At 36.5% G+C, this 26,421-nt stretch overlaps 1 pseudogene; it reads right to left on the bottom strand.

Moving 5' to 3' along the window:
* On the bottom strand, nt 1–26,342 carry LOC118612503 (annotated as a pseudogene).
* Between the last annotated feature and the right edge of the window lie 79 nt (nt 26,343–26,421).

Consider the following 26,421-nt stretch of genomic DNA (forward strand, 5'->3'; position numbering starts at 1 on the left):
CTATACTTTCATAGTGGGCAAAGCCCAGCTAGACATACTGAGGTCATGTCTCATGAGAACAAAGGCATTGACTATAGGGAAACATGCAGTTTTTAGTGCATATGTATTCACCAGCCAACAAATGGGCATATGAAAAAGAGCCAACTGTAATGAAAATATGAAAAAGAGTATGTAAAATGACATAAAGTGCTCACTAGACATGTATGCTTTGGGTGATTCTAGATTCAGGGATGGATCTGGGTTAGACATTGGTCCTATGAACGTGCTAGATCTGCCGCTTCTGCCTGCACAGGATGAAAACCATAAAGCTTCTGGTCCACATTATGGGTTCCAAACACAGAACATTATGATAGGATGATAACAGTGATATATGTAGTGATAGCGTAATTCTATATTAATGATCACAGAACAGTCTCCCAAATCCTTTTTCTTTGTGATATTTTTGCTATTCCATTAGCTGGTCACATACATAGGAAAAATGCTATTTACCAGAATATTCAAAGTCCAGCATAGGTTGTTGGAGGGTCCCATGTAGTGAGGAGCTTCTAGAGTTCCTAGAGCTGATGGTGATGGCTAGGATGATACTCAAAAGGAAGTGATGCCAGTGCATATGCCCCATCCAACTCTGAACACAGAAAACAACTTTGCATCCAATATTCCTGAGGAAACGTTTCAATCTTAAAATAGCCATTGTCTGGGGGCCTCCTTTAGAGAGGAGGGACAAGGAGTTGGCTACAGTCAGGTGCTTGAGGATAAAACCTATGGACCTTAAAATCTATCTGGTTAAACAAAAGAAGCTATAGTGGTAAAGTAGGAAGAAATGCTCCAGGAATCCAGTTACGGTCAGATAAGATCTTTTCTATCACCAAATCATTGGAGGCCATTAGTCATTTTCCAATAACTGATACTCCTAATCAGAGTGAGAAGATTCTGCAAGGAAACATGTAGTCTGTTTTACCATGGCAGCTGAAATTGCCGGCCCATAATTTTTTATATCTATTTCTCTTTTCTCTAAGAGTTTTGCTCCAAAAAGAGTATTCCTCCACTATATAACTATTGTTAATGTTTAACATATAACTTTTATAATAATTCAATGAAGTAATGGCTTTATTCTTCCCATTTTACAGGTGAAGAGATTTGAGACACAGGAAAGCTCTAAATGGCATTTCTAAAATCACTTCCTTGTAAGGGAAGAGCTAGAAGTTGACAATGTGCCTTACCACTACACTATGTGTCTCAGCTTTATGTTTTCCTAATATCCCACATTTATTATTTTTTTAATATCTTAACTTATTTTTAAATAATGGTTAATTATTTTAATTGTGTGTGGCAAGTTTTAATTTAAATCTAATTACTTATTTTATAGGCAAATATTTTCTATAATGGTTCAGAGATCCAAATAGAATACAAATGCCCTGACTTTAGTATAATCCTAAAAGAATAACCTTCTAAAACCAAAGGACTTTACTAAGTGTATAAATGATTCCATGTTGGCATTAAAAATGAGACCATTTTCTATCTTAACTAAAAGTAGCATATAAGCAAGGGGTATAAAACATGAATAGGAAATAAAATATTACAGAGAAGAAAATAATTATCATTAACTATACAAAAAAATAATTATCATTAACTATACAATAGCAAATACAATTATTTCAATGTCAGAATTGTTAATGATATTAAAATATAGGTAAAGATGAATCAGGAGGTGTTGAAACTTCTTCACTGAATAAATTCACATATTACTAAAATGATTATTATACCTTGAAATGGCATTAGAACATTATTTGAAATCAGATAAAATATAATTCTGAAAATAATATTTCTGAAAACTTCTGAGGTCTGTGACTTTTTTTCTAATATGAATATCCAAGGTTATTAAGTTGCATTTCCTTGAATGCCCCTTTCTGAGGGGTGTTCATGAAGGAAAACAGTCTCACCATAATCAGCAGAAACCAGATATTACCTTTAATCACATAATCACTGTCTGCATTAAGTATATAATATGCCCACAGGCTGTGAGTATATGGATGGAAGTCAACCAGGTCTGAGATATAAATTTGTGATCCTATGACCTCACCTCTCTGTAGATCTGCTATTATCATTTCACCTGTTGCAGCAATGACAATATATAGCTGGGGTGCTGAGGATTTTTTTAAAAAATCGTCCCAGTTAAAAATTACCAAAAATGATTACAACTTTCTAATGAGCATCTCCAGTGACTCAGATCACAGTCTTTGGGAGACATTCTTCTTTCCCGTGATTCCTAGAAGCAGGCAGGGTCTCACAAGGAAGGTGTGGGAATGCAGAGGTCTAAGACACAAAGATCTAAGACACGAGGGACCAATAGCAAAGCACATATATCTTACTGGATTCTGTGCTTTCCTGAGATGTTCTTCTTATGAAAATAAAATTTTCTGTTAAACCCCAAAATTATGATCAGAACCATTCTTTAATTATGAACAGAGAAATAAGGTCACACAGACAGCTTGCGAAGAATTTGTCAAGAGGTTAGAGTGGAGGAAAGACATGAAGTCAAATATTAGCATGAAAAACAAGTAAATTTATACAATTGAATGCACAGTAATGTGTAAATATAGATGATATATATTCTAAGAATATATATTTTTATCAACATTTATCCTTAGAGAGATATTCTAAAACGAATAATATTCATAGAGTAAATAGAGACATTTATCCAAGAATTCCTTCACACATATACAAAAATCAAAAAGTTCATATAGTCCAAGAGGAAAATTCTACTAATGAACTAATTGATAAGCCAATGCTACTTAAATTATTAAAGAATTTTGAAGTATACAATCACCCCAATAGATTTTAGGAAAGGTATGTAAGAGTGATATCAGAACCTTGACTATCTTGAACCATATAGAATATTACAGACAAATATGATGTACATGATATAAATATACAATATAAATAAAATATTAGATAACATTGGGTAAATACATGAAAACATTAATTCATAATCAAGTGCTTTTTATGCCAAAAATGCAAGTGTGATTCAGCATTAGTAAGTTTATTTACACAATTAATCACATTAATAGAATTAATGACAATATCAGGTGATGCTCAAAAGTGTAAAAAAGGCATTGGCAGAATTTATAGAAAATTATGTTTAAACATTCAATCAATAAGAAATAAGTGTAAAATATTTCTTTAAAAAACATGAAAATAGATTTGTATAAATGAAAATAATGAGACCACATGTTTGGATAGGAAAATTCAACAATATCAACAGGTCGATAATCCTCTCATCAAATTATAAACTGAGTTTGACTCCAATATAAATACCATCTGATTGTATTCTGGAGATAGAAATGCTATTGCCAAAAAGGATAAACAAATAAAAATATTTATGAAAATTCTGAAAAGAAAAAGTTGTTATACATTATACATTATAAAGACTTGGAAATTAAAATACTGTTCTGTCAATTAATGATTAGACTGAGACAAATGGAATACAAAATTAAAAATCGAAATCAAATTTATAGAGAAATTTAATATACCATAAGGCAGCAGTGGTGAAAGAAGACATGCAGACTTGGTGTGTCTCTCTGGAGATCACAGACCACAATATGCAGCTGAGCCATTGTTTGCTCTCTGTAGGGCTGGTATCTCCACATGTGCATGGAGGACATTTAAGGTTTCAGCCAGGAAGCATTGGCTATTGTCTGTGAATGCAGTTTCAGCTGGCTCAATGTACATTGTAACACGTTCTCAAGACCCCCAGTATGTTCCTTGTTGAGCTGAGATGTAGCTATACAAAGATTTTGTTCTTTATTCCGAGAGTCTGTTTCAAGTAGCTCATATCCAGTGTACTAGGTACCCCAAGTCAAAGATTAAAAATACAAATTATATAATATTTAATGTTTCTAATTGACATATTTGTTTCCTTAGAGCTCTAAATCTAAACAGGCTTAACCAGTTCTTGAGGTTTATACACACACACACACACACACACACACACACATATATATACATATATACATATATATACATATATATGTGTGTTTGTGTATATATATATGTGTGTGTGTGTATATGTATATCCAGATTCTATGATTTTAATATATATATTCAGAATCACTATTAAGGAATTTCTCATTCAATGCCATCCTATTATCATTAAGAGACAGTTTTATGGGAAAAGATGGTGGTCATGAAACATTTAATACTATATCCAGTTATATTTTAATAATTGATTAAAATATAACTATTACTATCATTACTCAACTTTAATAATTGGTAAAACTAAATTAAACTTCCAGAGAAATATTTGGACTTCAACAGCATCAGCATCTTTCAAATATAGTCAACTGATGGTGTACATTTAAAATTATGACTTTAATGTCACATTCCTTACAAACAACTTAAATTCTATATTCATTTTATATAATATTTATAAAAAAATTAAGATCATTGATTCAGTTTTTCAATGTTATTTTTTCTTCATTTTATTTATTTTATTATGCATATATAAAATATTTATGTCTCAATAGTCAAAATTATATTATATACTCATTTAACCTCAATTCCAAATTTACCTTTTTCAATCTCCCAATAAATAACCATTTGTATCATTTGCAAATTTATTTCTCATTTCTATACCTAATGGTAAGCTATGCAATATTCTGCATTCTGCTCTTTCACAAACAGTGAAGACCACTTCATCTTAGAATAATAGTCTTTCCTATCTTTTTCAAGCTCCACAGTATAGAATCATGAGTCTCCCTTCTTTCCCAGTCCCCTTGCATCAAGGCAAGGCCAGATGACAAATTTTGCCTAATAGGGTATGAATTGAATTGATGTCTCACTTCCAGGAAAAACAATCTAATATCCAATGTATAACTTCTTGCTCTCTCTCATCCTTTGCAGTCATAATGACTGACATGATAGAAGCATCTGCATCCCTGAATTACATGTGATAGTGAGTATTCCTAGAGTCAAACAACCCAGGGTGGAGATACTGAGAGAAAATAATAATAAACCTGTTGTGTCTTAAGTCTCTGGGATTTTTTTGTTTTGGGTTCTCAGAAATCACAGCACATTTGTAGCTTTATAACACCTGCCATAGAAAATTCTTAAAGCAAAGACATGTTATTTCATTTTAATACACCTGTAGAACATATTTCAAATATGACCTTGTAGTTGGCCACAGAAAAAATCTCAGAGTTGCAAAATTGATCTGTCAAATAGCCCACATGTTCTTACTATAATGGAATCAAAATAAAAAATGATAATCAGATATTAAAAATAAAACTAAACCATAAAAATATAGTTTATATTGTGAGTTCATTACCAAATTGAGTAGTTATTTTTAACGTGTTTTCCTCTTTTAACTTTATGCTAGACTTTAGTGATTAACCCTCTGTTCTAAAATAGCTTTGCCATTTTCTAATTCTGTCACATTAATCAAAGCTTTGTACACTTTTGCTTCAGGTAAAAGACCTCCATAATAATGATAAATGAATGGTTAAAGAAAATATGGTACACACACACACACACACACACACACACACACACACAATGACATACTACTTAGCCATAAAAAGGATGATGTCCTGACATTTGTGACAACACAGATAGACCTTGAGAGTTTTATACCAATGAAATAAGTCAGATGTAAAAAGACAAATACTGTATATTTTATATCTCACTCATATGTGGAATATAAAATAAAAGCATAAATAAAATAATAATAATAACAAACAAACAAAAAACCCTATAGAGGCAGACAGAAGATCAGTGGTTTCCAGAGAGGAAGTGGGTAGAGGGAGGGTAAAACAGGTAAAGGGACTCAGTTATATTGTGATCAATGGAAACTAGATGTTTGGTTGTGAGCATAATACAGTATACACAGATGTCAAATTATAATATTGCACACCTGAAACTTATATAATATTATAAACTAATGTTACAGCAATAAAAAAATCATGCTGAATGCGATTAAAGCAAAAACGTTATATAAATACTGTATAACATATAAGATAAAAGTTCATTGCCAATTATTGAGTCATTTATTATGAAGAATTAAAGGAATAAAACTGTGGGATGTGACCAAAGCAATGGGTTTTAATCAATTAATAGAGATAAAGAAGGTTTGAAAATGAGGAATTGATTGTTTAATTTTGTAAGCTAAAACATGGAGAAAACAAACCCAAATGAACTAGAAGTTTCAAATCATTAAAAATAAAGCAAATATGAATGCACATTTAAGAAATAATGGACTTTAGGAATGAAATAAAGAAATATTATTTAACTCAAAATATTTTTTAAAAAGCAAAACTTTGACAAAATAAAGAAATAAGAAAGAACATATACATACTTTGGGTTCCCATCCAGCATGCAAGGAACTTGGAAGTCATCACTCTGTCCTAACAAAAAATAAAAAGTCGAACAAACTGAAAAATCAACAATTCTTCTTAGATCTGTCAGAGAATGGAGGTCACAGGAAAAAATGCTACTCCCAAAGTTGGAGAGAGATTGATACAGAGAATAACAATTTAGAACAGAAATCTGAGAGCATAAACTTCCACGGAAATCAGGGCTGGTGTAAGAAATCTTCAACCATAATTGTTGAATTACTGGAGACTCAATGTAAACAAGTTATCTCACAGGAGCCCATGCCAGCCCTCAGGTGTCTCCATCTTTTATACCTGCATCCATTTCTGCCCTCAGAAGGCTCTATGCAATATGCCTTTTGCCAATATCTTCTCTTTGTGCCTGGAGCCTCTATGACTACAGCCAGCCCATGTCTCCTTTCCCATATCTCCATCTCCTATTCCTGCAGCTTATGTTTGACTCGAGGTCTCCAGTCACTGTGTCACAGTTTGGTTACCTGTTAACCTGTTGAAGGACACTTTGGTTTCTTTGAAGTTGCCAACTTATGCTCATCGTGGATAAAGCTGCCACATGTATTTTCTTGCTGGTTTTTATGTAGATATAACTTTTCATGCCAGTTGGATAAATACATAGGTATTGTTAATTTGGGAGTTTAAGTCTTTCAAATAGGAATGTATTGCTGTTTTATTATTATTTTATATATATAATGTGTATATATATATGTATAAAATTCAGGGAGTTGTTTTTCTTATCACTACGTTTTGTGAGTTCTTTGAATATTTTGGATACAAGTCCTTCAGATATGTGTTTAGCAAATATTTTCTTCGAATACTGTCTTTCACAGTCAAAAACTGTAATTCAATAAACTCTACATTATCAATGTTTGCTTTTCATGGATTGTGCTTTGGGTTGTATATAAAATCTAATCACCAAACCAAAAATCACAGAAATTTGTCCACTGTTTTTTTTTTTTAGAATCATAATTCTGGAAACATAATTTTATAGTTTTACATGGGCCGTGAATGATTTTAAGTAAATTTATATGTAAGGTGTGAAGTTTGTGTCTTTGTTCATTTTTTTTCCCCAAGTGGTCATCATTTTGTACTGTTACTGTTTGTCGAAAATACTTACTATCTTTTCTTCAATTACCTTGCTCCTTTGACAAAGATCAGTTGATTATTTTTTTCTTGTGTCTGTTTGTGGACTCCCTATTCTACTCTTTTTTGTCTATTTTTTTCTTTCACCAATGCCATGCTCTCTCTTTGGTTACTGTCACTTTAAAATAAATCTCAGAATTGAGAGTATGAGTTCTTCAGGTTAGTTTTTCAGTATTCTTTATACAACTCAATATTTAAAAACAGTTTGTTAAAGTCTGCAAAGATATTTGCTAGGGTTTTTATTAAGATTATGCTGAATCAATCAATCAAGCTGGGAAGGTTGTTTTCTTAAATTTTTGTCTTTGACAGTCTCCTACTCACAGATTTATGCATACTTTGTTGGATTTATACCTCATGATTTCTTCTCTTTTCTGTTTTAGTTCCTTTTTTTTTCATTCATTCCTTCCAGTCTCCCTTTCTTCCTTTCTTCTTTTCATTTTTTTTTTGGTGTTTTTTTGTCCATTACTAGTATATAGGAAAGTAATTAACTTTTGCATACTGATCTTGTTCTTTGCTTCTTGTTATTCCCATCAATTCCCATCAAGACACATGATACTGAGCTCAACTCCCTTTGAGTTTAGCAAATTACAGAAATAGAATAATCCTAATGATGAAAGTCTGTGCAGCGAAAGGCCTGGTGGAGGCGCCAGATGACCGCTAACCAGTGAGCTCTAAGGGTCGTGAGCTGCTCTTAGTGGCTTCTCTTTTCCGATCTGCGTGGAGGTATGCACGTTTCTCTGTGGACAGCGAGGAGCAGAGTTTGGTTTCCTTAGGACCTACCATGGCGCCACCGCGGCTTCAGGACCACTTGGGCAACGTCAAGCGGGGAAAACGCTTCTTACTCGCGCCTCTATGGTTGTGGAGGGGGCTGGACTGACTTCTCGTGGACATTTTTCTAAAATAGCCAGCACAGACCTTCTCATTTTTCTGCACGGTTCTCTCATGCTTTGTTCTTCTTTTCTCGACTTGGGCAAGACTTATTTTCTTTTAAAAAATTTCTTCATTGAGAGTTTGCATGGAAAATTATGTTTTGTTTTGTTTTAAATCGGATTCAGGATTATTTCTTAGGAGCAATCCCAATACAAATTCAGAGAGAGGAAAACCATGAACAATAATAGTACAACGTATAAAATATTGGGACCTTCCAGTGTAATGAGTTGAGGACAAAGCCATGCAAGCCAAGCCACAAAGGTAAGTGGATATCCTTTTACACATGCTTTCGCTAAATTTTGAATGGTTCATGTTTTCTACAACATCAAGTAGTTGGAAAAAATATTGCCAGATTGAAGAATAGGTGTATTATAACTCATGACACTACTTTAAGTTTAAATATTTTATATATACCAAAGCCAAAATATTTTCACTTTCTTTACTTTCTTGGTTTATTTTCAGATTCAGAAAGTGTATATGTTTTGTTAAAGTTTTACATTCATCCAACATACTCACAAAGTTACTTCTTCTCATTGATTGTAAACAAATGTATAGTCTCTCTAATCATCATGATGCTTGACATGTCAGGATTTTTCCTTAGAAAGCTTTATTTTTTATCTCTGCTTGATTCAAATTATTATCATACTCTGATAATTTGTACAAAATGTGTAATCTATATGATGCTTTTGATTTCAGTGTGGTATAGTTCCTATTTGGAGTTATATATATTATTGTTAATTTGAGTGGAAGTGCCTGACTGCTTTTATCCCCGCTCCAGGCTGGCACAAAAGGAGGAAATTATTGCATCTTCTCCGATCATTTCACCAGGTAATCTATGCCAAGACCATATCAATCCTTCATGCTCCAGAGGTACTAAAATTCCCCCAACAGAATTCTAGAGGGGACAGAGCTAGAGGGATGACCCTGAAACTCTGTCTAAGCATTTTTTTACATGACGCTCAAAACATACATGTACAGACAGACTCAGATCAGTGCAATCAAAGACAGAAAATTACAACTGAAAACTAAGCTTGCATCTGAGGAGCACCAGTGAGAAGTAGTGGTATTGATGGGTCATGAGGCTTGATTGATTGGAGGAGACAGCTACACAAGCAAACGGCCTTCTCCTTGGCCTGCCGCCTAGACAAAGGACAGTAGGTATCCATTAGAGAAAGGGCTTCTTGAGGAAAATGGACTTCCAAAATTTCACATTTCGCACAGCATCCTGAAGTCATTCAAGACATCAAAGACAAGATAGCTATTAATATAATATTTATGCAGTACCTCCTTAATAACATTCAGACTCTTATAAAGGCTATTAGTTTCACAACTCTGGCTGAGCTGGATTTGAGTAGGGCTTAGTGTCTCTATCAAAATTTTATGTTGTTTCTGTTTTACTGTCATGGTAAAAACAGATAGTTTAATTTTTATTTTATTTTTTAATTATAGCTCATTAAAGTGATTTCATTTATTTGTTTGTTTGTTTATTTATTTTTATTATGGTGACCATTGGTTAACGAAATCCAGTAAGTTTCAGGTGTGCAATTCAATAGTAAGGTGTGTGTATATATATTATATATTATATATATATAATATATAATATATATACACACACACACAAATATATATATTTATACATATATTTTATATATATACATATATATGTATAAACACACACACGTATATACACACACACATCGTATGGACAGATTGTTTAAAAAAGTAATTTATTTTCAAATAATCTCAAACTTATGGAATAATGCAATAGCAGTACAAAGTACCGATTCCTTCGCTCAGCTTCCTCAGTGATTATTGCTTTGCTACATTTACCCCTTCACAAAAATGATAGTTATTCTGATACCTTTCCCCAAATTACTCTTGGCATCAAAGATATCATTTCTCTTATCAGTGTTTTTTTCCCCCTAAAACAAAGACACTCCCCTAAGTTACCACCATATAACCCCAAATCAGGATATCAACATGGTCTAATACTTAAATCCCACCTATAGACCCATTTCAAATGATTTTCTTCCATTCCTGTTCACTTTTCCTTTTCTGGAACTGTCCTTGAGACTTTTCCGCATTTTTACATCTTTCACAGATTTAAAGAGTACAGATTACTCCAACTCAGATCTGCCCAATGTGTCCTCCCTGAGCAGATGTGGGCCCTGTAGGAGACTCCCAACCTGATGCTGCACTGTCTTCAGTGCATCCCTTCAGGTGACATGAGGTCCATCCACCCCATCAATTTTATAACTGGATGAAAATTCTGTCAGGTTTCTTCACATACAAAAGTGCTTTTCCCTCTGAGTTTATGTCAATATTCCATTCAACTTTCACCTAGAAGACTTTGTATTTATTGATGAGTCTTACCTGTATCAATCATCTCTATGATGGTTGCCAAATGGTGATTTTTGCTTCCATCATTGCTTCAGTATTTAAATTTGGCTTCCTACCATAAGAAAAGGCTCTTCTCCCTTATGTATTTGTTATGTAATAATAAACTGATGATTCTTATTTTATTCAATATGATTTAATCTTTCTTCATTATTTATTTTGATGCTTAAGTTGCCCCAAAGTTGACCACTGGGATCCTCTTCAAGATGATCACATCAGGACCCATGTAAGACATCTGTGCTTGGTTGAGATGGTGTCTGCAAAGGGAAGGTTCCATTATTCCTGTCTCATTTCCCCAAGTTGAGGTGCCATTTCTTTCATCGAGCTATGAGAGCAGCCATCACTGAACACTTAAAATTCACAGTACCTGTGTAAATTTTCTATGGGTATATTCTCTAATATTTACTTCAATTTAGTATGTACCTAAAGGCCTCTTTTACAAATAAGTATCTTATCATGTGTCCTTTCTGCTTTACCATTGTGGTTGATTTCCCACTGCCTTTAGAAAAAGGACCATAGGACCGACCATGGCTTCAAACTCTGAATACTCTGGCATGCAGCCCTCTAAAGTACAATCCACTCCAGTTACTTGCAGTTCAGTCTGCTTTCCCTTTATAGTGAGACAATGATCCACTTTTGTCTAGGGCATTTTACACATGTTCTCTTAATCTGTTAAAACAATTTCTACTCCTACCAAAATTTCCAAGACATTGTCCAGCTATATTCTCAAGGTCTCAGCTAAAATATCTTTCTTTCCAAGATTTTCTTACTGTCTTCACAAAGGAAGCCTTTCAGGAACATGCACCCAAACCATCCTTCTCTTTATTAATTATATCCTATAAAGTAAACTTTAAACTCCATGATGTATGTGGTCTGTTTTATTTCCCAATATAACCCCATTCTCTGGTTCAGACGTGTCTCAGAGTAGACCTGCCATAAATATTCTTTTATAGAAAAAAGGGATCAACACTTTTATCATGAATGTTGCATAGAGATAGATTAAAAAGACAAAAGGTAACATCAAATATAAAACCTACAGAAGGATAAAATAATATCAGGTAAGATTACCTAAAACATCTGCTTTTTAAATAATAAAGACCACACTTTCTTTGTTCCAATAGAGTGTATTTTTAAGACTACCTTTTGGAAATAAAAGCTTGTATTCAAAATATAAACATATTTTTAAATTTTTCTTCAGAAATAATTTATTCTTATATATCACCAGAATACTTTGAGACATTTTATTTTTTTTAAAAAAAATAAGCTAAATACATCCCATGTATAGTAACGTCAATGATATAACCTGGCTCTTTTGTTCTGAGAGTTCTTAATATTTTAATTCTTTGTAATTATTTAATCTTTAGAACATTGGCTAGAGCTGATATGGAGGGAGCCATGCTGGGTGGCCCCTTCTCTTCCTTGGTAGTAAAATAGGGACACTCCATAACTCTCAAAATGGTTAATCCCTTAAATATTTTATATTATCATAAACACTACTCATTATACAAAGCCACACTGAAGCCCACAGCCTGAGAGAATATTGGTAGATAATACCTGCTTATTAGACTGATCCTCTTGCTATAAACTCTGCAATAGTTTCCGGATGAGGTCAAAATCCACAAAGCAGTGAAACCTCTGGGAAAAGTCATGATTGCCTCTTGGATCCTTTGAAACATTGACAAAAGTAAAAACATCACTTCGTATCCCTTTTAGTGAGATGATAATTCACATAATGTAAAAATCATTTCAAAGTGCACAATTTAGACTGATGTCAAAGACATGGTGGAGTGAGAGATGTCTCCAGATCTCTCCCCTTTAAACAACAATAAACTGAACATCTAAAACTGAAGAAAAAACCACTCAACTTGAACGCTAGCACATCTGAGCATGGGATCTGTTCATAAAGCTACCACAGGTCAGAACCTTGTGAGTCAGGCAGTAGACTGGGAGAAATAAAGAAGCTGCCTTTCACAGCCAGAGCTCCTGAAGGAGGAAGGGGGTGGGAGAAGGTGCAGTGGGTTCCCTGAACAGCCCTGCCTGAGAACACTATGAGCTGCACCCAGTGGCAGTGCCCAGGGACCAGGGCAGAAAGCAGAGAAGTAGGGACAGCAGAGAACTACAGACAGCAGAGAAGCATCACTTGATTATTATCAGTCCCGGTTGCAAACATAAGGTTGAGCCACAGGTTCCATCCCCCAAAACAGAGGAATCCCCTCCCCCATATCTTCCAGACCGAACACTGTGGAGCCTCAGGGGAATCTGAACAAACACTATTAAGCTGTCGCTAACACTGACAGGAATTGATACTGAGGATAGCGAGTGTAATTGAAGATCTATTAGGGAAAAAAAGGCATTATTAAGATTGTATCTAAAGCAATAATCCAAGAGGTTTAGATGCCACCTAATGGAAACCAAAAGGAAAATGCAACCTTTGCAACAGGCTAAAGAGATACCTTTATATAATAAATCATTCTGGAAAAAAAAAGCATAATATACTTCCATTAATGCCCAGACAAAGAAATAGTACATTAAACACCATGAACAAGCAAGCTGACAAGGCAGCTCAGAAAGAAAGAGAAAAATCTCCAGAAAATAAGCTGACAGACATAGAAATATGTGACTTAAATGACAGAGAATTCAGGATGGTACTTCCAAAAACACTCTATGAGATCCAAAAAAAAAATCATATCAACAATTTTGGGAACAAAAAAGCAACTAGTTGAGCAGAATGAGTTCACTAGCAAGATTAAAAGCCTCAAAAAAAAATTGAACTTCTGGAGAAAAAGAACACACTGATGAGATGAAAAATGAAATAGCAAGCTTGGGAAATAGAGTCGACCAAATGGAGGAAAGGATTAGTGATATCAAAGACAGAAATCAAGAAATATGTCAGGAGGAAGAAGAAAGAAACTGAAGAATGAAAAATAACAAAAGAGAAATAACAGAACTAGCTGATACCATCAGGAGAGGAAACATAAGAATAATGGGCATTCTAGAAGGGAGAAGAAGGAGCAGGTATTAGAAAGCATTTTCAGACAAATAGTGGATGAGACTTTCCCAAATCTAAGGAATGAGTTGGAGCTTGGAATTCAAGAAGTCAACAGAACACCCAATTATCTCAACCCAAAAAGGCCTCTCCAAGACACGCTGTATTAAAATTATCAAAAATGAATGACAAAGAAAGAATTCTCAGAGCAGCCAGGGAAAAGGAGATGGTACCCTATAAGGGAAAAACCATTAAATTATCATCGGACTTCTCAGCACAAACCTTACAAGCCAGAAAGGAGTGGAACCAAATATTCGAACTAGTAAATGAAAGGAACTACTAGCCAAGAATAATGTATCCAGCTAAGCTCTCCTTTAGATATGTAAGAGAAATTAAGACCTTTCCAGACATACAAAAATTGAGGAAATTCTCCACTATGAGGAAATAATGAAAGGAGTCAGCTCACCTAAAACAAAACGACAAAAAAATACATAACTACGGGTAAGGCAATTAAAGCAGAGGAGTGTCACCTTTACTAAGAACAGGGCGTTATAAGCTTAAACGATGGGAAAATATTTGCCACAGAAAGATAGTATTGAACGTTCAGCACACATAGGGACAAATTGAGACAACAATGACAGAAAAGGAAAGGATGCAAAGATCCAAATTCGCAAAAGGGAATGGAGATAAGGCACATGCAGAAGAAAAAGGGATGAGTGTATATTTATAACTATCCTTTACATATTCGTAATGGTAACCAAATGCCAAAGATTCAGAACCAAAATATGTAACATAAAATGAGAAGGACCAGAGAGAAAACCCACAAAAGCCAACCTAAATAAAGAAAACAGAGACACAAGAACAAAGAAGCAATGGAAACACTGAGCCACCAGAAAGCAAAAGATGATTGGATCGAAAAAACAACACCCAACCATATGCTGCCTCCAGGAGACACATCTCAGCTCCAAAGTCAAATATAGACTGAAAATGAAAGTGTGGAAAATGATATTTGAAGCAAGTGGCATTCAGAGAAAAGTGGGAGTAGTGGTACTAATATCAGACAAAACAGACTTCAAGATAAAAAAGGTAAAGAAAGATACTGAGAGACTCTTCATGATGATAAAGAGAATTATGCACCAAGAACACATAACATTTCTTAAGATATACACTCCCAAACAAGGTGCCCTGAAATATATAAAGCAACTACTAACAGAACTAAAGGGAGAAACAGACCAAAACACTATCACAGGAGGGGACCTAAATGCCCCACTGTCAGATGTGGACAGATGATCCAAACAGAAAATCAATAAGGAAATAACATCCTTAAATGACACGTTAGACCAACTGGACATAATTGACATTTACAGAGCTTATACATTCTTCTCTAGCGCAGATGGCACATTTTCAAGGATTGACCACATACAGAGACACAGAGATCACCTTGAAATCTTACCAGCCATTCTCTGATCACAATTCTTTGAAACTAGAGATCAGTTGCAGAAAGAAAGCAGGAAGAAACACAAATACATGGAGATTAAACAACATGCTACTGAAGAATAACTGGTCAGAGAAGAAATAAAAAGAGAGATCAAGAAATGCATAGAAATGAATGATAATGATAATGATAATGCAACACATCAAAACTTTTGGAACACAGCAAAAGCGGAAATAAGAGAAAAGTTCATATCATTAGAGGCCTATATCATAAAACAAGAACGAGCCCAAATAAGCAACCTAATAATGCTTCACCTTAAAAAACTAGAAAAGGAAGCACAAATGAAATCTAAGGTTAGCAGTAGGAAAGAAATAATCAAAATTAGAACAGAAATAAATAAAATTGAAAACAAACAAACAAATAAGATAGAAAAAATAAATACAACAAAGAACTGGTTCTTTGAGACAGTTAATAAAATTGACAAATCCCTGGCTAGACTCACAAAAGAAAGAAGAGAAAGGACACAAATAAACAAAATCTGGGATGAAAGAGGAGAAAATACACCACGGAAATACAAAGGATCATGCAGGAATACTATAAAAAAGAAGTATATAATAACAAATTCAATAACCTAGAAGAAATAGACTGGTAGTTAGAAATATACAATCTTCCTAGACTGAATCAAGAAACTGGAAAATCTAAATAGGCCAATCAGCAGTATGGAAATTGAAACAATCATCAAAAATCTACCAAAAAGTAATAGTCCAGGAGCAGATGGCTTCACTAGTGATTTCTACCAAACATTTAAAGAAGATTTAATGTCTATTCTCATTAAACTCTTCCAAAAAACTGAAGAGGAGGCAATACTTCCCAACTCATTTTATGAGGCCAATATTACTCTGATACCAAAACCCAGTAAGGAAAACACAAAAAAAGAAAACTACAGACAAATATTTCTCATGAATGCAGATGCAAAAATCATAAATAAGATACTAGCAAACTGAATACGGCAACATATTAAAAAGATTATATACCACGATCAAATGGGCTTCATCCCAGAGGTACAGGGATGATTCGACATACACAAATTGATTAATGTGATACAGTATATAAACATATTTAAAAATAAGTATCATTTGATCATATCAATAGATGCAGAAAAAACCTTCAACAAGATACAGCATTCGTTTATGATCAAAATATTTAACAAAATCGGTATAGAAGGACATTACCTTTATATAATAAAGGCCATACACAACAAACCATCAGCCAACATTATACTTAAAGGTGAAAAACTAAAACCATTTCCTTTAAGACTAGGAACAAGGCAAGGCTGTCCACTATTGCCACTGTTATTCAATACAACATTGGAGGTCCTAGCGACTGCAATCAGGCAAGAGAAAAATGTAAAAAAGCATCCAAATAGGAAACAAATAAGTCAAACTGTCACTATTTGCAGATGAAATGATTCTCTATTTAGAAAACCCTAAAGACTCCACAAGAACACAAGTGAAAACAATAAGCAAATACAGTAAAGTCTCTGGATACAAAATCAATGTTCAAAATCCATAATGTTCATACACTATAATAATGAAGCATCAGAAAAAGAAGTGGAAAAAAATAATTCCTTTTGCAATTGCAACAAAAAATAAAATACCTAGGAATAAATCTAAAAAAAATATGTGAAGGACCTATATAATGAAAACTATAAGACCCTATTAAAAGAAATCGAAGAAGACACAAAGGAATGGAAAGATATTCTGTGTTCTTGGATTTGAAGAATCAACATAGTTAAAATGACCTTATTACCTAAAGCATTATACAGATTTAATGCAATCCCCATCAAAATCTCATTGGCATTTTTGAAAGAAATAGAACAAAAACTCATCATCTTGTATGGAAGCACGAAAGACCACAAATTGCCAAAGTCATTCTGAGTAAAACGAACAAGGCTGAAAGCATCACTCTGCCTGACTTCAAATTATACTAGAAAGCTACAATAATCAAAATGGCATGGTATTAGCAGAAAAACAGACACATGGGCCAGTGGAACAGAATTGAGAGTCCAGAAATAAACCTATGTTCATATGGGCAAATAATTTATGACCAAAAAAAGCCAAACACATACAGTTGAGAAAGAAAATTCTTTTCAATAAATTGTGCTTGGAAAACTGGAAAGTCACTTGCAAAAGAATGAACGTAGACTGTTGTCTATCACCACACACCACAATTAATTTGAAATGGATTAAGGACTTAAACATAAGATCTGAAACCATAAAACATGTAGAAGAAAACATAGGAACTAAACTCGTGGACCTTGGACTTAAAGAGGATAAAAATTTGATCTCAAAGGCAAGGGAAGTGAAAGCAAAAGTAAATGAATGGGACTGCATCAAACTAAAAAGCTTCTGCACAGCAAAAGAAACCATCAATGAAGTAAAGGGACAATCATCCGAATGTATTTGCAAGCAATGCCTCTGATAAGGGCCTAATACCAAAAATATACAAAGAACTCATACAACTCAATAACAATAACAAAAATAAAACAAATAGTCCAATCCAAAAGTGGGCAGAGGACTTGAGCAGACACTTCTCCCTAGAGGACATACAAATGATCGACAAATATATGAAAAGATGCTCAACATTGCTAGCTATTAGGGAAATGCAGATAAAACCACAATGAGATACCATCCCACTCCTGTTAGAATAGCAGTTATCAACGAGACAAGTAATAACAAGTGTTGGAGAGGATATAGTGAAAAAAGAACCCTCATATACTGCTGGTGGGACTGCAATGTATGGTGGGAAATAAGCCAGACAGAAAAAGTTGAAAACCACATATCACTTATATGTGGGATATAAACCTAAAAGCAACAAATAAACTGTACAAACAGAGATTCATGAACATGGACAATAGACTAGGAGTTTTCAGGGGAAGGTAGATGAGATAAAAGGGTTCAAGTATGTAGCGACATTAAAGAATTAAAAAATAATTAATTAAAAATAATAATAAATTAAAAAGTTAAAATTAAAAAAAAATAAAAAACTCAAAACAGAGTTGCTAATTCCTCTAACACCAGTCTTGCGTGATCTTGGAGCAAGATATTGCAGGATATTGTAAGCTATTTCATGCATAACCAGGGCTACATGAGATGCGAGATGTCTGCGAATTATTGTCAGAAAAACCCAAGGCCCATAGGAATAGAAAGGCCTTATGGAGTCTGATAGTAACCACCATCAAATCTCACCCATAATGTAAGAAATTTCTGCCCCCGAGTATATGTCCTGGTATGTTAAATATGTCTTATCTATTAGGCTAGGGGAGTCTGGTAACTGAAGGCAGGTGTGTGTGTGTGTGTGAAAAGTGTGTTTGCATGAGATCTGATGATTTGGCATTCAGTTTCTTTGAGATAGGTCTCTAGATCTGAGCCATGTAGGGAAACATCGAACCAGAGGCAGAGACTTTTGGAGAAAACTCTGCATTGCTATGGTCCAAAGATGCTTGTTTTCTTGAAGCCAGAGCTCATGGGAACTCTTTAGCCTTGCCATCATGTGCAATGCAATGGAGTCAGTTTCTCAGATATACCTGGGGGAACTGACTCCCATAGAGGCCCTGCATATCTTCCCAGCACAGGGCCATAAAGGATCTAGCTCATCAATCTTCCTCACACCACATCTGGAGTGTAGTGGGGAAAACTGCTGTTCCCAGAAAGATGGCTTGCTTGGCTGAGATGCCCCCTGTTCTCATAAGCCTAGAGGTCCTGAATGCCTAAGGCAGGTGCAGCTGGAGCAAAATACTCATGCACCTGTAGCACTGTCTCTGCATCAAGGTTCCCTAGGAACTGTCCTGGGTCTAGGACTAGTAAAGATACAGCCAACTATAGGCAGCGACTTTTGGAAAATACCCAGGGCTACCAGTGTTTATTGCAATCCAAAACAGATTTATTAATTCCCAGGAGGTAGATGTTGCCGATCTTGGAGGCAGATCTAGTAACATCATAGAAAGTATTTTCAATCTGACCAGGGTTCCAAAGGATAAGAGCTAGGAATTGATTGCCAGACAGGTCCCAGTGAAAAAGATAGCAGGCCCTTATGATGTCTGAGGGTAAGCACAACTCAAAAGGCATGATGCAGGAAACTGCTGGTCCCAGGATAATGCCTGCTGGGCTAAGGCAGGCCCTATATGATATGCCTAGAGAACCTGATAATTGAGGACAGGTGCTTGTACTGCCTACATGAGTGGCGATGAGACTCAGCATCAGGATTCCGTGGGATCTTTCCATGTGTTCTGACTATACAAGGAGAGGACTGGCCACAGGCAGGGATTTATGGGAACATGCAAAGCTATAGAGGTCTAGACCTTTCTAGAAAAAGAGATTGCTGTTTACCTGGTGCCAATTCTCATAGGTCTTCCTTAGGCTGGGCAGTGCTGGGAGTCAGCTCATAAGAAACACCTGGGAGATCTCAAACCTACTGGTGCCCTGTGTATCTTCCCAGAACAGTGTCATTAAGGGTCTGGCTGAATCAACCTTCCCCATTCTCCATCAAGAGTGAGGTGCAGAGAGAACCACTGACATCAGGATAAGTTCTTCAGGGCTTGGGTGGCCCTGTTTCATAGGCTGAAGACAGGTCTCTGGGAACCAACTGTGCATGTGCTTGCCTCACTGACTAGGCATCCAGACTCCCTGATATTGATCCCTGGGTCTGGGACATGTAATAATAGCCTAGGAAACAGCTGGAAGCTTCTGGGGAATACCTTTGGCTACCAAAGCCCATCCAGCTTCAAGACAGAATTACTAATTCCCCTGAAGCCAGATTTTGCAGATGGTAGGTTTCTGAAGGCCCTGTACAAAGAAATGAGGGTCTGGTAAGTGAGGGTATATTCTCCAGTAAGAAGTTTCCATGTTTGGGCTGTCATGACTCAACATCCAGGCTCCATGTGAACAGTCCTGAAGTCCAGAATGAGTAGGGACAGACCAGCACACAGGTAAGGATTTACGAGGGGGCACAACATGCTACTAAAGTCTGCACCCTCCCAACAAAGAAGAGGCTGTTTTCCTGAAGCCAGATTCCATGGGAACACTTTAGCTGAGCTTTATATAGGGATATGCTGACTGTAATCACGAGATACACCTGGGAGGCCTGGCTGACAGACATCTAACTATCATAGAGGCCCTGTGTATCTTCTTGGCATGGAGCCATAAAAGAATATAGCTAAAACGGCCTTTCTCATTCTGTATCAGGAGTGTTGAGCTGGGACAACATCTGTTTTATAGAAGTCTTGGACACCTGGGGCTAGATGCTATGTGTTCCAACTGTGTATATATGTGTAGCACTAACTAGGCAGCTGGGGGCCCTGGTATCAGTCCCTGGGTCTGAGCTGTGTAGTCTTAGACACAGCCAGGGACCTCTGGGGGACACCTTGGCTTTCCAAGATCCATCCAGCTCCAAGACAGAGTTACCAATTTGTCTGAAGTCAGATCTCTCAGTCTCAGAGGGAGATCTCCTGACACCCTGGAAGCCATTCCAGGCCTGACCATGGCTCAATGGAATAAGTAACAGCTGGGAATCATAACTGCCTGGGGCCTCAGGGCAGAAGAAGAGCAGGACATTATGAAGTCTGACCATAACCACCATTCAAACCACTTCATTAATGTCAAAGTACTAGGAACTGCTGGCCCCAGAATAATACTTGATAGACTAGGATAGGCCCTATTCTATTGTCCTGGATGTCCTAATGACTAAGGGCAGGTACTCAGATGTGATCTTTGCATGTACGGGGAAGCATGATCCAGCATCTAGGCTCCCTGAGATCAGTCCATAGGTCCTGGTCTTTTAGGGACTTACCTGGGCACAAGTAGAAACTTCAGGGAGCAGACTGCACTAACAAGGTCCTATTCCACAAGAGAGATGCTTGTACACCTGAAGCCTCATCTCATGGGAATACTTTAAACTTGCCATCCTGGGAAATGCTGATAAGTCACCTCAAGAGAAACACCTGAGAAACTTCATTCCACAGAGGCTCCGTGTATCTATTTCCCAGGTAGAGGTTCATAAAATGTCTAGCTAAAAAGACTTTCCCTGCATCCTCATCAGAAATGCAGTGCAGGAAACTACTGGCCCAGGAAGACGGCCTACTGGCCAGGGTGGCCCCTGTACACACAGGCCTATATATCTTGGAGGCCTGAATGTCAGTGGTGTGGGAGCCAATTGCACTTGGCTAAGATAGCTCTTGGGTCTGGCCCATGTAGTAAAGGTGTGTCTAAAAGTAGGTGCATCTGGGGGGACACACCAGGCTGCCTGGGTCCATTCAGCTCCAAAACAGAGTTGTTAATTCCCCTGATCCAAATCTCCTTGGATTGCAGAGCCAGATCTCATAGGATCTAGTACATGATTCTGGTCTAATCAGTGCTCCATGGGTTGAGAAAAAGCTGAAAATCATGATTTCCAGACAGGCCCTAGGGCAAAATGACACCAGGCCCTTATGTGGTCTGATCATAATTACCATTTAAACCTCTCCACTAATATTGAAGTGTGGGGAACCACAAACCCCAGAAATATGGACTGCTAAGCTGTGGTGGCACCCTTTTCACAGGCTTAGAAATCCTGGATGTCTGAAAACCAGTGGGATGGGAGCCAACTGCACATGTGTGTGCTGCACTGGCTGGGCTTTGTAGTCTCTCCAGTATTGGTCCCTTGGTCAGGTCATGTAGGGATATTCTGGGCCACAAGTAGGAAGTTCTAGGGGACACCCCAGTCTTCCAGGGTCCATCTGGCTCCAAAGCAGAGTTACTAATTCCAAAGCCATATCATGCATAATCTTAGAGCCAGATCATGTGCAATCTGCGAAAAAATTCCAGGTTAATCAGGGCTTTAAGGGATACGATACAGCTAAGAATCATAATTACCAGACAGGAGGGCAAAAGGACAGCAGGACCTTATGGAGTTTTAGGGTAAGAACAATTCATCTGTTCATCAATGGCACAATGAGGAGAACCACTGGCAGGTAGACTAGGGCAGGCCTTGTTCAACAGTCCTGGAAGGCATTATGATTAGGGCAATTGGTCTACCATGAATTGCACATGTGCAAGCTATTAAAACTAAAACATTCAGTTTCCTTAGAATCAGTCCTTGGGTCCTGTCCATGTACAGATAGATCTAGCTACAGGCAGGGATTTTGGGGAGACACACTTTGTTGCTGAGTCTAGCCTATTTCAGTGGCTGCCATGCAGTCATCATCAATGGAGAAATTAAAGATGAAAAAGAATAAATTTGGGGGAAACTAGTCCTGAATGCAAGTTTCAACTATCAATGCCTAGTGCAGAGGAATAATGACACTATGTTACCTGAATCATATTACTAGGTTTAAAAGCCCTCTTTCTTTCTATTTCCCAACAGCTTGCTCTGGATGTTGTCTCCTGCTCACACACTACACACACATACATCTACTTAGTATAAACTTTATTAAAATCTCAAACATTCATTGATCATCTACTATCTGCTGAGCACTGGGAGGAGTGCTGTGGAAGTACAAAAATCAGAAAGATAAGGCACATGCCATCAATTTTAAAACTCAAAGGAAGAGTAGAAGAGTAGATTAACACTGGATGTGTAAGACCAGGTAAAATTTTACAGAAAGGCCATATGTGAAGATGATAACTATAGAGCCTTACTCAACTCACTTAGCTTTCAATGTTTTAGTTTCCTTATCTGTAAATTGGTGGTGAAGATACATAAAATGGGTTCAAGGGATAAATAAAATGTCCTCTGAAGGGTTATGCAAATATAAGGGACAAAATTATACACACACTCTGCAGGAATCATTTTAAAAAGTGTAATTGTGGAGAATGTAGCTGAGGCAGGTCCTGAATTCCTGCATTAGACAAAGGGCTGAGAACATATTACAGGCAAATGGGATGACATGAGCAGAATTAGATGACAAAGTGCTAGCTGCTTGGACGAACAGCCAATAGCAGAGTTAAAAAGGAATGTGGGATGACATATAAGGGAACAGAAGGAAGAAGAAATTGGGAAGGCAGGCTGGAACCAACCTTTGGAGGACCCTGTATGCCCAGATTCCAGGGAAATCTGGATATTCTCACATAACTAGATAGAAGACATTGAAGACTTTTGAGAAATGCATTTTTGAGTAAATTATTCATAGCAGGGTTGGTTACAAATTCACAGACCACAGGCTGGGGTCAATGTACACATGTTTGATTTGCTCAGAACTATGTTTTATTATCATTTGAAAATTAACTTTATTAACAGGCCTGCTTAACTCTGATTTGCTACAAGAATCACCCATTCTATTGTTTTATAACCACAGATTTACACATTTATGTTATCTATGCATTTGTATAAAGCACAGGGGGTTTTAACATCTGATTAAGTAAGGCTTTGAGAAAAATTAATCTAGTGCCAGGATAGAAAATTGAAAAAGGAGAGATAGGAGGAATGAAATCCACACATCTGTACATGGACTTCCCAGTACCTGTACCTGGACTTCCTATCCCATTCTTCTAGATAGAACCTGGTTATGGTGTGGCAGCATTTAGACTGGAAAGTCAAGTGTGTGGAACTCTGATACATCAATCATCCATTTATCTAACAGCCAGCTTTGATCACTTACACCAGGACAAGTCCTGTATGGCACATGGGGTACAGAGGGATTTAAGAAGGAATGTTTCCAGATGTGCAGCCCAAATTTAAGTTTTTTATAGAGAATCAAATTGAATAAATAAATATATATATTTTTTGTCCATTACTCCGTTTAGGCCACATGCAGGGATTTGGCCTTCAAGAAACTGACAATCTAGGTGAGGAAGAAGGGCACAAATATACAGAAAAACATGTAAGGAGGGGTTAAGTTATGATAGAAGGGATATCTCAATTAGAGTATTATTAATTGCTAAATGAATATGAGTCCCAGCTTCTCTACTATTTATATATGTAACCTTAGACACAATCTCTTTGAAATTGTTTTTCTAATTTATAATCTGAAAATTATTGTCTTTTCTTCCTTATTAAATAGTTATAATAATCAAGTAAAATTAAAGAAACAGATTTTAGAGTATATGAGGACCTTTATAGTATCCAATCATCTATCTCTTCAATTTCCAGATTTAAAATAAATTGAGATATAGGGGTTCTATAGATATTTTCCAAGGTTACTGAGCTGGCAATAATAACTGATATGATAAACTTATTTTTTAAATTTACACAGATTTATTATATAAGTATTTTTGAAGGCCTGTGATCAGAGTCCTGTTTTAGGCTCTGCAGAGTAGTGAATAAGACTGGCATGATATCTTCTGCCCTCTAAGATCTTATGGTCTCTCTGAGATGACAAACAAACCCATAATTACAACTGGGATAGACCTACAAAACAGAAAATCCATGGCACTAGGAAAGCATATGACAGAGGTACCAGGCCAATCCAGTGAGGTCAAGAAAGGCTTTTTTGAGATGGTACATCTAAGCTCAGAGGAATGGTATTGAAGAGGAATTTTCTACTCAAATGGCTAACCTTGTAATCATGTAGACATGCTTGCTGCATAGGCTGAAGGGCAGAGTGATCTCGAAATCAACTGAGGACTCGCCTTCCCCTTTGATTGTTCTGTCTAGATAACAGATGTATTGCCTAAATTCCTGTCTGAAAATCTTATGCTCTGTTAACTGTCCATAGCCCATAGAAACTGTTCCCTCAACCCACCTGTACCCCATAGCAACTCCTGTGGTCTCTAATCACCTAAGGACAAATCAATCAAACAGCCCAAACCAAGTCTAGTAGCTCAGATAAGCCCTATAAAAGGAAAGTTGCCCCTGAGCTCGGGGCCCAGATCTTCAGAGCGCTAGCTCTTCTCGGATCACCAGCGTAATAAACCTGAGTTCTCTAACTCCTAGTGGTGGTTGGTTTATTGTCAGTCTGATTTTGCAATATTTCTGCAACATTTCAATACACCTGTGATTGTGAATAATTTGAGACTAGAACACATGCCATCTGGATTGAAGTTCAATGCTTTTTCTTTAAAAGTATCTTACAGACTTTGGACTTAATCTCCAAATATATACAATTACAAAACTACACACACACACACAGACACACACACTAATTTTATGTATTGGACATGCAATAGACAACTAATTCCTGAAATAAGGAAATGTATGAGGTGAGCCCTACAATCGCCCTGGCTTTCTCTTTGAAGGCAATTTCAAGACCACAGCACAAACAAAAGGGACCAAACAGAACATGAAAAACTTTTCATAGTAATACAAAATTCAGTACTCGCAAATGTAAAAGTTCCATCAATGAATCAAAAATTATTAGATAGGTAAAAATTAAGAAAATTTGATTCATAACCAAATATCTGGAGATATCCAGAAGGCAGGCAGGCATAATGGAATTATCAGATAACTATATTAAAACAGCTAACATAAACATGCTAAATATATATATGTACATATATATAATAATTTAATGGCAAACATAAATATAATAAGAATAGAAGATATAATAATGAATCACAAGAAACATCTAAGGAGGAGTACTGGGAAGATGACAGACTAGGTAAATGCAGGGTTCACCTCCTCCCAGGTCTGCATTGAAATTACAACCAAATTATAAAATAATGTGGAGAATCACCTGAAATCCAGCTGATTTCACCAATCTCTGATAATATAAAGGAGCCACATTGAAGCCGGTAACAGAGGCAAAGCCGCAAAATAGGCTGGACCTGCACTCACGGGTGGTGGAAGATTACCAGGAGGGAGAGTGAGGCTGCAGAAGTTCTCCTGAAAGAAGAGGATCTTGGCCGCATTTGGGGGCTTCCCAGCCCAGGGAAGAGGATATTTCAAAAACTCTGTAAAAACTAGAGGGGATTTCTGCCACCTGGGTGAGAAGGAAGGAGACTGAAACCTGACACCCCTTTGAAGGACCCACTAATAGGTTTTCTGACCTGAGGATACTCACCTGGGACACTGGCAGTGTGTCAGAGGTGCTCACAGGATTAATACTGAGAAAGTCTGCATTACTAGGCAACAGAACGAGGACTGGAAGGATAGCCACCATTGTGCCTTAATCCAGCTCCCCTTCCAGGCAATCCATAGATCTTGCCAGGTAAACTGTACAGACCCCTCCCACAGGGCTA

The sequence above is a fragment of the Rousettus aegyptiacus genome, unplaced genomic scaffold, assembly GCF_014176215.1.
Source record: "Rousettus aegyptiacus isolate mRouAeg1 unplaced genomic scaffold, mRouAeg1.p scaffold_m13_p_1, whole genome shotgun sequence".
NCBI lineage: Eukaryota > Metazoa > Chordata > Mammalia > Chiroptera > Pteropodidae > Rousettus > Rousettus aegyptiacus.